A 12,203-nucleotide genomic window follows, 5' to 3' on the forward strand; every position below is an offset into this window, starting at 1 on the left:
TAAAAAAGAAACGTATGACAAAAGACTGAGAGAAATAAAAAGCACAGGACTTTTAATATTCTGCAAAAATAGAGCTCATGATGGAAAAGACCCAGCGCAAACTGTGGAAGAATTGCTGCAGTTTGAAAAAGATCTTCCAGGTCTTCAACACTTGAAATATTGTGGACATGAGACTAAATGGGAGGAATTACAAACCTTTGCGGTAAGGTATGACAGGAGGTCCAAACATGAGGCAGAGAAAAAAGGTAATCAAGATTCTAACTACCAGGGAGATAGTAAACAGCAAGGTCTGAGACGGTCTGAGAGACTCAAAGCCCAAGGCCATTATGCACAGCAAGGGCCTAAATATGTAGTGCAGTCCAAAAGTTTCAGAGAACAAAGGGACCAATTCAGACCTACTGACTTCCAAAGGAGAGGCAGATCTCAGAGCAGAGGAGTGCAGAGAAAGCCTAACTTGGAACAAAGACCGCCATTCATTAAAAATGCCAGTAGGCAAACCAGCTCTACATATGTCTCTAAAGAAGAATGGGACAGGTTGACTCCAGAACAACAAAATAAAATCAGAGAACAGAGAGCCAAACAAAAAGCAACTGTAGAAAAATCGTACAGTACTGGACAGTCTAAGCCTAAATATGTGAGAAACAACAAGCTTGAAAAAGCACAAAAATAGGACATCCCTGAAGGAAAAGCGACCATCCAATCTGATCTAATTAAAGAACATGAAGGTTTCTTTTATATAGATTACAATGGTAGGACATTTATTTTAGATACAGGTGCTGAGATTAGTTGCCTTACTGACTTACCTGAGGATGCCATTAAACAAAAAGGCATGATGAGGGTATACAGTTTTAATAAAGCTCAAGGTCCAATTGACACTGACTGGTATATGTGGAAAGACATAGCCATTATTCCTAATCAATCAGAGAATCTCATGACATTACAGGATGCAACTAAAATTGTAGGTGAATTTAATAAAGAAATAACAGTCAGATGGATGAAAATGGTCGACCTAAAAGGGGAGATAGCGAGAATGGTGCGAGAAACCATGCTTGATAAAAATAAATTGAGAGAAATCCTTGAAAAACATAAAAAAGGAGCAGCTAAATTTAAGAATGATGTGGGCCTTTTAGGTAAAGAATATGAGTATGAAATCAAGGGAGGTGTGCATAAACCACAAAGGCAATACCCAATCAATAAAAAAGCTTTACCTGAGATTGAAGAAACTATTAAAGAATTAGAAAAATTAGGAGTGATTAAAGAAATAGAAAACCCAATCACTAATTCACCGCTTCAGGCCGTACTTAAACCTGATAATTCTTACCGCGTCGTTAATAATTTCAAATCTTTGAATAAAGTATCAGAACCAGACAGAAGATACTTAATTAATGCAAAAGATGTGACCAATGGTTTACCTAAGGGTAAAATTTTGACTAAAATTGACCTAGCCAACGGTTTCTGGACAGTTCCATTAGCTGAAAATAGTATGGCTAAAACTGCGTTTACCTGCCGATCAAAAGCCTATTGTTACACAAGGCTTCCGCAGGGCTATTTAAATTCTGCAAATGCTTTCCAGTCTATAGTCGTCACGCTAATGACAGGTTTGCCGGTAACAGTTTATATTGACGACCTTTTAATTGTAAACGATGATCCAGGTGAACACCTGAAAATCTTAGATGAAGTGTTTACTAGACTGATAAATGCAGGTTTTAAGCCCAGTTACAAAAAGATCGAAATAGGTAAAGAGGAAGTGGATTTTTTGGGCTTTGCTACGACTGGGATGGATAGAGGACTCTCAAAAACTACCAAAGAAAAATTGGAGGATTTGAGACAAAACAGCCCGAAAAGCCTGAAAAGTTTACAGAGTTTCATGGGACACATGAATTTTATCAGGGATCTGATACCAGGATACGCTAAACTAGCTAAACCTCTTTATGGAGCCACAAAAGGAAATGAATTTAATTGGAGCAATGAATTAGAAAATATTAGGCTACAATTAATTGATTTAGCATTGACCTCAGGTAAAATAGCGAGACGAGAACCAGATCAAAAATTGGTTGTAAGTGTTGAAAATACTGCGGATGAAATAGAACTGGTATTGTACAATGAAAAAGATAGGAAAAATCCAATACAGTTCATGTCATACCCGAAACCTGCTAATCAGCTGAAACAAGAACCAAAATCAGCAGCTGACATCTTAGCTAGTATTGCTAAATGCTTGATACCAATAAAAACACTAGCCCTTGAACAACAAATAATTGTAGAATCAAGAGGTGAAGGCATCACTCAGCTGATGAGGGAATCTAAAAACCTAGTGAGTGAGGCACCTAAAATTCATCAATTTACATGGGCAAAGTGGAGTAAATTGCTACAGGATACTCAAATTATCTTTGGCCAAAGTAAACTTCACAAGAAAGACAAAATAACAGAAATCCCTAAAGGGGCTAATATTTGTTATTTTACAGATGGCTCTAAAGAAAATGAGGAAGTTTGGTGGGGCTTCATTAGAAAGGAAAAAGGAAAAATAGTATTCAAACAAAAGGGGCAATTGTCTAATGAAGACTCAGCACAACTGGCTGAAGTGAAAGCCGTGGTGGAAGCCCTAAGGCATATGAAAGCGACAGGGACAAAGGAATCTATTATTGTATCGGACAGTCATTATGTTTACAAAGCACTAACTGAGTATGTTGCCACTTGGAAACTGAATGGTTTTTGCACTGCTAAGGGAAAGCCATTAAAACAGGACAGTTTATGGAAGGAAATAGCAATATTATTGGAGGAAGTTAAACCGCAGGTGTTACACCAAAGCAGTCACACAGTGCAAACTACATCAGCTGCAAAAGGTAATGCGGAGGTAGACAAATATATTAGACATAAGACAGTTCGAACAACAAAAATTATTAAAGCTATCACTAAGACAAGTGAAGATAATATTGTTGAAAAAATGCACATGGATTTAATGCATCCCAGCCTATCTTATATGGCAAAGTATTGTAAAGCCACAGGGCTTAACATACAAAATCTAAAAACAACCTACCTGAAAATCAGGAAAAAATGTCCTGAATGTAGAAAAGTTATGACCAGCAGGTTTAATGAATACGGATCAATAAAAACAGATAAAGAGAATGAGGAGGTGTCAGTGGATTGGGGAGGACCGGTCAGACCCCAGACGAAGATGAAGAACTGCTACTTCTTAGTAATAGTAGATAACTGTTCTAATTTTCTACAGATATATCCGTGCAAACAAGCTACTGGCTCGGTAGTCGTAGAAGCACTTAAGGAATGGATTAGGTTTCGAGGACCACCTAAACGAATTAGAGGGGATAATGCACCGAACCTTACAGGACGAGAAGTTGAAGAATATTGTAATTCGATCGGAGTCAAATTAATAAAAAGTGTGAAATATCGACCAGAAAGCAATGGGATAGCGGAAAACGCTGTTAAAAGATGTAAACAATTTTTCATCAAGAACGAAAAGGTGGGTGAATGGGATACGTTGATTAATCAATGTACACATTTTCTAAATTACAGAATCAAACCGAGTGAACTCAAAATTGAAGATCAGCCTGAGCAGGAAAAATTTAGCGCCAATCCATTTAAGGTAGGCGACCAAGTAATAATACTGCATAAAATCAGAGGTAAGAGATTTAGGCAGAAAACTGGAACCGTGGATACGGTTACAAAAGTTACTTCAAATACTACTGTACAATTAGAAAATAACGGAATTTGGTCTTTGAGGGACTTAATTAAGGCATAATCATGAAGAAGGTAGTATTTGAGTCCATTATTGAATCAAAAACAGGATGGGTCAGGTGCCAAAATGAAGCATATGCACTGCTAAGAGTTAAAAAATGGCATGAAGACTGCCCTGATGGTACCATTAGTAAATTGATACCATTCACAAGCTGTTGTATTTGTGAAGCAACAGATGTGGCAGAATTACTTTGGGAAGGTCCGAATGAGTCTAGACCAACCAAAATGAGCTTAAGAACACTCCCTAGCATGGGAGAACAAAACCTTTTTTCCTGGTACAATCCGGAAAATAGAATCGGCCACTGCGCCCTGGGCGAAATTTCAGTGTGCGGAAACTGCAGACTAGGTAAACAAAAATGGGTCATTCAAAAGATACAACGAGGAGAAACCAATTGTGTCTGCCGAACCTGTAATTTATGTGAAGAAAAACTTATTTTACTTGGCTCGAAATGTTCGTGTACGTTTAGAGATTCTCAACTAAAACTATGCGAGAGATGTGAAAAGCTAGAAGAACGGAAATGGCTACAGACTGTCAGTAAAAAAGAAGTCTGGTTAACCCGGAAATCGAAATTAGCTATGGGATGTGTTTCCCAGGGTAAGATAATGACCTCATGGGTTAGCAATCCACTACAATTAATGGAAGAAGATGAACAAGCATGGCTATATCGATACTGTGAATTGTCAGGGCTTGGTAATCCCTCTTATACCGACCCTCTAGAGATTGGATCCGTATTAGGCCAAATATTGTAGACAGATCACTTGTTTAGATGCGTGGGAAAGAGTTATCTCACATAATCTAAATGAACCAAAGCAGACCATCTTTGTAAAAAGACAGGGACAGTATGAACGCAGCTCAGCCGAACAATTGATTATTACGGAAATTTAAAAAATGAACTTCCTAATTGAACAACATAACTGGGAAACCAGAGCATGGGAAGTGGGAGTAAGAGAGACTGACATCACTAGGATGTCCAGAAGTCAAATTATCATGACTGGGCAAGCCTGTTATAAAATTAAGTATCGAGAAAATGATGCATCTATGATTAAAAGACTGATGGTGAATCTCTGTTGTACCAGGAGTTATATGGGCATTGGATTTGCCATACAGGGTTTTAATATTAATTGGATAACAGAAGTTAAACCTATTAAACAAAAACTCAAGGACTGGCTGCGCAGAAAACACTTCTAGGGTCAGACAGGCAATTCTTTGTTCTCTCACCCACAGCAACATGGCTAGAGGGGGAAGGGGCCGGAGGCTGAAAACCATATACAGAAGGATCCATGAGGAAAAAGCTGAGAAATTTCAGGAAGTCATGGCAGGAATAAGTATGGCTTTCATTCTCCTTATATCCATATTGGCTGGATTCGGAACAAAGGAAACAGAAGAAATCTATACTGTCTACCCTTGTACTAAAATGGAAAAGATAGTTAAATTATACTGCTATAATCAAACAATAATGGTTGAAGGTTCACCTTTGATTTTAGCAGGAGTAGTATACAATTCTGAGAATAATGCTAAAGTAATAAGAAACTGGATAGCAGACATAGATCCAGAATACTGGAATTGTACTAACGAAGGAAGTTTTCTAAAATCAGTAGCAGAATATGGCCCCACAACAGAGAGAGGGATAACCGTAATGAAATGGAATAAACTTGAAGTGCTGAATCAAACACACGTGTTATTAAAAGGGCAGAAAATAGATGAAGCTGCAGCTAAAAACATTAGTGTGATAAACTTCGACCTAGTATGGTGGACATATTCGTATGGAAAAACAATCTCCACTTTAGAATGGAATTGTGAGACAGGAAAAGCAAATATAAAAAGATTAAAAATATTAGACGAAGTGAACCAAGGCAAATTAGAAGTTGCAGATGACTTAGAAGTGGTAGATGACTTAGAAGTGGCAGATGATATAGAGGAGACCGAAGAAATGGAGTCACCAAAGTCAAGTCCACTGGCACCTGCTGCGCAACGCGCAGGGCCAAAACCAATAGATCGTTGGATTCGTATGAGTGAGTTCAGAGATAAAACTATAATTCATTCAATCCATGAAACCAAACCAATAATTCCTGCAAAAACCACAGAGTGGATAAACTGCTACAATAAGCCTCGAGCTACGCCTATGTGCCATAAAGTTCCAGGTTGTCCATGGTTAGGGAAAATGGTTTGGCCGAGTAACAAAGACAGGTCAACTATTGATCACAAAAAACAGTGTGCTCGTAAATTAAACCCAGAGAAGAAAGTTTGGTATTGTGTCATAAAAGCTGAAGCTCCCTGGAATCAAACCCTTATGGAAAAATATGAAAAAGACACTATTACTATATGGCGTAAATGGATAATGAAAAATTATAATTTCACAGAAGGGACAGGTAGTGAAACAGATAGAACTACATGGACCGTGAAGGCCACATTAGAGGGAAAGAAAAGAGCAAATGGCAATTATAGACATCCATATACCCTAGAATATTTTCCGAATGCAGGGATTCCAGAAAAATTTATAACATTATCAGGAATAGCAAAATACCTGACAACGAAAGTAATAGATCAACAATACAGGAGTGCATTGTTGCTATACATGATGCAGGGAGGGGAAGCCTTAAAACACTATACTATTACTAAAAGACCTAATGGTTACGTAAGATACCACGGAAGACATCAAGATATAAAGGATGAACATACTGGGAAAAAAGAAGTTGATCTCATTTGGCCAGTGCATATGAAGTATCTAGGTTCACACAAAATTGTAAACTCCTATAAATCCCAGAGGATTGGTCAATGGGAAAGTGGTTACTATTTAAAAGTATCTGATCCAAATAGCTACTCATGGGGGACTAGGAGTAAAATATATATCAGACCCACTAAAGGAAATTTCAACAAAAGATGGAATGTCACAGACTGGTATGGAGAGCCATGTACTAGACGACAAGAGATAAATATAGTAAAATCTTCAAAAGGAAAAAGATTAGCTTATAACATGAAATGTGTTAAGGAATTTGATTTAGGAACAGAAGTATTAATGGTAGGTCAAAGAATGGATACGAAGAAAATAGAATTTTGGAGTGATAGAGTAGAGACAAAATATTTATGCACTGGGGACCTATTTAACAATTGGAAGCATGCAACTTTTAGTGCCCCCATTTTCCAGTCCTATGGGGCTAGAAAGACAAAGGGAGGCATTGATAGAAATCACATGTCATGCAACTTTGAAGCCATGGAAGGCGCCCTCTGGGAAAGAGAAAACTTGAAGATCACACCCTTGATTCTAAAACAAATGACAGGGGAAGTGCAAATCAGAAAGGTATGTGCTATTATACCTTATATTAATTATATAAGTGAATGGAAAGATTTACTACACCCTGTTGACAGTTACCTGGAGGGAGAGAGCATTGGAGGGCATTGGATACATAGGATCGACTATTGGTCAAAAACCAGAAGCCCTTCAGAGAATGAGAGTGAAGGAGAACTGCCTGCGGCTAGCGTACAGAACATAAAAAGTTAAGGGCTCGTAAAAATCACTCCATTCTTCTGAAATTCAGCAGACTGAACTGATCGAACCTACTAAGGAGCTTTCTTTGAAAAATTTGACCATGGAATCAATGACCAGACCAAATTGGGGAAACAATTCCAATGCGACTTGCTCTGACTTGCCGGTAAATAAATTTCAAATTATAATCTACAATGTCATTTTGATCCTTTACTGGATATTGATGTTTATGGGGTTACAAGGATTATGGCAAATTCCTATTGCAATATGTAACATAGCCTCATTTAATTTGGAGAAGAGGCTAAATCTGGCAGGTATATTACTCGGACAAGTTGTGAAAGGCCCTAAGATAAAATCCATTTTTGGACTTAGGAGCTTAATCGGACTGGAAATACTTAATATAATACTTGTTGCATGTGATTTACTGAAGTATTATCTTGGGCTCCAATCTGTAAAGTACATAGCATTTTCTTCTACACTATTGATGGTTATGTATCTTATGATACTTGCCACCAGGAGAGTAGAAATGGAAGGTACAAAAAGGACTGTTTATGAAATAACTGTAATTGCAACTGCATTTATGATAATGGTTATTGCAAGCTACTATGATGATCATATAATGTGTGGTATAGCAATAATGATAGTTAGTAATGATTGGTTTTATGTGACAAAACTGATAAAAGCCGGTAAAGAATGTTGTCTCAATATTGAGCTGACAAACCCTTTTTGTAACTTGTAATTAAGGATACAACAACCCCTGGACAGCAGAGGAAGAGATTCCTGGATGGCACCTCAAATGAAAGTTGTGGAAAAAATGTAGTAGAAGTTAAGAGAAACTGTGATATATGTGGAATGCTTCCAGGAGGTTTAAGGATAAGATGTTTTTTGATGGGTCAATGGCAAGATCTATGTTCAAACTGTACTGCAATACAAAATGTGAAAATGGATGAAATTGGGGTAGTGGCTATATCCCAACGAGGAAGAAGAATGGATGTTAGAGGTCCTTGGGTGTCAAAGAGCTTCCTCATATGGTGCATTGAAATGAAATTTAGGTGCTGTAAAATCGATGAAATTCTATCGATGCAGGCTGGTTCTAGAAACAGTTATACGGCTACCGGGTATCACCTGGAACCCAGGATATACCAAAAGAAAAAGAGAAATGGAGGCTTGAAAACAATAGTAGGAATTATTTACAGGCATTGGATCCTGGATAACCCAAGCCAACCCGAAAGTGCTGGACAAAAATTTAAATATAGCTGTGTGTATGTCTCAGCAGGTAGTTCTCTTACCAAAGGCCCCTGGGAACTGGGCGGTGGCACCTTTAACCCTGGACGTGGCCGAAAGAGGACTCATCTTCGCAGTAAACCAGTTAAATCTGGACAAACTGCCGAAAGTCTGGCGGAACAAACACGAATTTCAGTGGCAGCCAGCACTCAAAATGGGGCAAAGGCAGGCGGTTATCCAGAGTCTGAGAACCTGGTGTCTTCAAGCAGGGATGAGTCAGAATCAAGCCAACTCATTAAAAGTGATGATATGTAAAAATGATGGAATTGGTCATCGCCTGTATGAGATCGAATTTGATCGGGTTACACCTAGCGTGTACTGTACTGATTTTGTAAGCAAAATGGATAGATTTACTGTAAGAAATTTTGTGAGTAAACCGAAACGAAAACCTAGAGTTAGATTGAACAAGTTTAGAAGAAATAAAGAAGCTCAATCAATGTCAAGAGGGGGTGTTGAGGATTTTGAGGAAGGTCCATCTGCAGGTGACATTTCACTCACTTCACCTACACTTCAGACTCGACGTCAGAGAAGGAAGGGCCACAATAAGAAGCCTATAACCAAGGGTATTCCCAGCGAACTAGCTGGTTTGTTAAAACACATGACTCTCTAAAAATATGATTTTGAATAAAGAGTTTTTGTCAATTGATGGTTTTCTCAAGTCACATGAGGGAACAGTGACAAGGGTCTTTGTCCACTAATACAAAGGAACTGTTGTATCTTCGGAAAGCAAGCTGAAAACTGGACAGTCATCACAAGACCCGTGCAGTCATGTGCCTTATAGTAAATATGACGAAGATTTCTCAATTCGGACTATAAAAGAAGAGACCTGGACGAAATCAAATTGCTCTTCCTTGCAATCTACAATCCAGAACCCCTGCAATCTGGACAGCAAGAAGCTTTTAAGCCTAGCTAGCATTTCTCTGTTAGTTCAGTACTCTATGATAATCTGTAACAAGTGTTCTTTTCAATTTTGATTCTTTTAATAAATATTGTTAAACATTTATTCTAAATCATCTTGTCTGGACCTTGGATTCTTGAGTATTTGCCTCCTTCCTTTATCCGGATCAGGGAGATCCTAACTGAAGGACACTACAGGAGGGTAAGCATTATTTCTGATATATGAATAATCAGTGTGAACTTTGATTGATTGATAGCCTAGCCAAAGAGGCAGCTTACAACAGGGTTATTGTTGTAGAGCGAACACGGTTGAAGAGTACCTAAAAAGGTAGATTTATACTACAAAGGGAAATTTATTATATTTATAATCCTTATTATCTTTATAATAAAATACTAATTTGTAGAGACTATTCACCTAACTCTTAAATAGCACGACTAAAGGATAGGCACTTTAGTTACCGCGGGATTATTTATATATCCAAGTAGGACGTAAAATAATTTGGAACGGTTTTAATCGTGATAAACTATTACAAAGGACAAAGAAGATGTGTTCGACACCCTCATGATTCACTTAATGTGAAAAGCAGCTGGCCGGATGTCATTGTTGCTACAGGACGCAGCCCTCCATCCTTCTTTGGAACAATGAAGTAACGGCTGTAAAACCCTGGCTCCCTGTTGGGAGAAGGAACCCTTCCTATAGCCTCCTTTCACAGAAGATTCTGTACTTCTTGCTCCATAACCAGAGCCTACTCTGGGTCCACCACTGTAGGGAGGACCCCAAGAAATCTGTGCGGACGAGAACTGAACTGAATTCTGTAACTCTTTTCTATTGTGAGCAGGACCCAATGAGATATATTTAGCAGTTTTTTCCACACTGCCAGAAAATCTGCTAAGGGGACCAGCCTCTCTAGACTGGCCTCTGGTATTGGTCGAACAGCCACCTCTGCGCCCTGAAATGGCGAACCGGCAGGGAACAACTGAACTGACTGTTCTACGACCCTCCTCAGAGGATTGTTGGGGAAAGCAGACACCTCTGTGCCCTGAAGCGGCGAACCGACAAGAATCAACCGAACTGACAGAACTGCGGCCCTAGAGGGTGCCGAAGAGAAATGGGCACCATGTAATGAGGTGGAATCTGTTTCTGCCCTCTGCGTCAGGACTTCTTCCTAGTCGAAGCCTTCTTCGAGATGTGGACAGTCCCCAGATCGACAGTTTCGACTGCGACCGCCACCCAGACCCCCCTGATTGTGGAGGAGCCCAACGCTTTGCTTTTGTTGCACTCTGTGGGACCATCAACGAGGAAGAATTTTTTTAAATGCCGCTGCTTGTTTCTCCGCCTCCTGAAACCTCTCGACAACATTATTTACTGAATTGCCGAAGAGGGCAGAAGGCGAGAGCAGAGCGTCCATAAGAGACAAATCTGTAGCGGGACACAATTCTCGAATTGCATCAGCGCTTACTTCCTCACTTTCATCTAGGTCCCTTAGCAGGTCAGCCTGATATGCTTGCAATATAGACATTGTATGCAAGCATGCTGCAGCCTGACCTGCTGCCGAACATGCTTTACCCACCAGCGTCAATGTAGCTTTGAGAGGCTTGGTGGGTAATGACTTTAGTGATGATACAGACTCAGAAGAGAGATAGATCGCAAGCGTCTCTTCAGCCTGATGCATCGTTACATAAACGTTTATTCAGCAGGCTTTTCTTTTGTACTTCCTTCTTTTTTGGCTGGTCAATCGATATTTAATTTAGCTACAGCACGAGTCACAACCTCCAATCTCCTCATAAGCAGGGGTATGAGGTGGTGAATCCTCAATATCCCCTGCATCAATGCTTACAACATCCAGATCTTCAGAACTGGATAATTGTAGCACTGGTGCTTCATCCCGAGGAGAAAAAACTGCAGCAGGTGCTTCTTCCTGAGATAAGGCACTGGATTTGGCAGGTGAAGGCTGAGATAAGGCTGGGCCGGTCTCAAACCCCTCTGTCAGAACCATTTGCGAACCCCATCCTCAAAGAATGATCGGCGGGAGCGGATCGTCCTCATGGACAGCTTCTCACAATGCACAGTCAGCCCCCTCGCGAACTGACTGGGCATGATCCATTTCCAAACAAGCAACACAAAGATTGTGTGTATCCCCACCCGTAAGGAAACAAGGGCAGGGAAAAGCACACTTCTTAAACTGCTGCTTGTTCACCATAATATATATATATATATATATATATATATATATATATATATATATATATATATATATATATATGTATATGTGTGTGTGTGTGTGTGTGTGTGTGTGTGTGTGTGATTGCATTGCCAATAGACAGAAACAGTATCACAGACAGCGCTTGCTGAGGACACAGAAGCTAGCGCGGCCTGTTTCTGGGTATGCTTTATAGTTTCCTGGTCTGTGACATCACCCGCCTATGATGTCTCATCACACCATTGGACTGATTTCACACATGCTTCATGACGCAATCACGCAGGGGCTGAAAGGGAACTCAAATTTTTTTAGGTAATCGGTTACATCAAAATTTTTAAGTTAAGAAATTCAAAGTTTAAGTTAGCAGAACTGGTAGAATATTTTTTTTTAGCATAACAATTGTTGAATGAGTACGACAATATATAACATATAACATATATCTGTTCTCAAACCAAACTCATGCTCCACTTGTGGCCATGATGGAAACCCCCTAAACACACCACATAACAGAAACTCTTCTAAATTAGTATAGCAAATCATTAAACACTACTACATCTCCCACTTAACATTAATCTTGCACAAAAAA

The sequence above is a fragment of the Leuciscus leuciscus genome (genome assembly GCF_965113295.1).
Source record: "Leuciscus leuciscus genome assembly, chromosome: 7".
Taxonomy (NCBI): domain Eukaryota; kingdom Metazoa; phylum Chordata; class Actinopteri; order Cypriniformes; family Leuciscidae; genus Leuciscus; species Leuciscus leuciscus.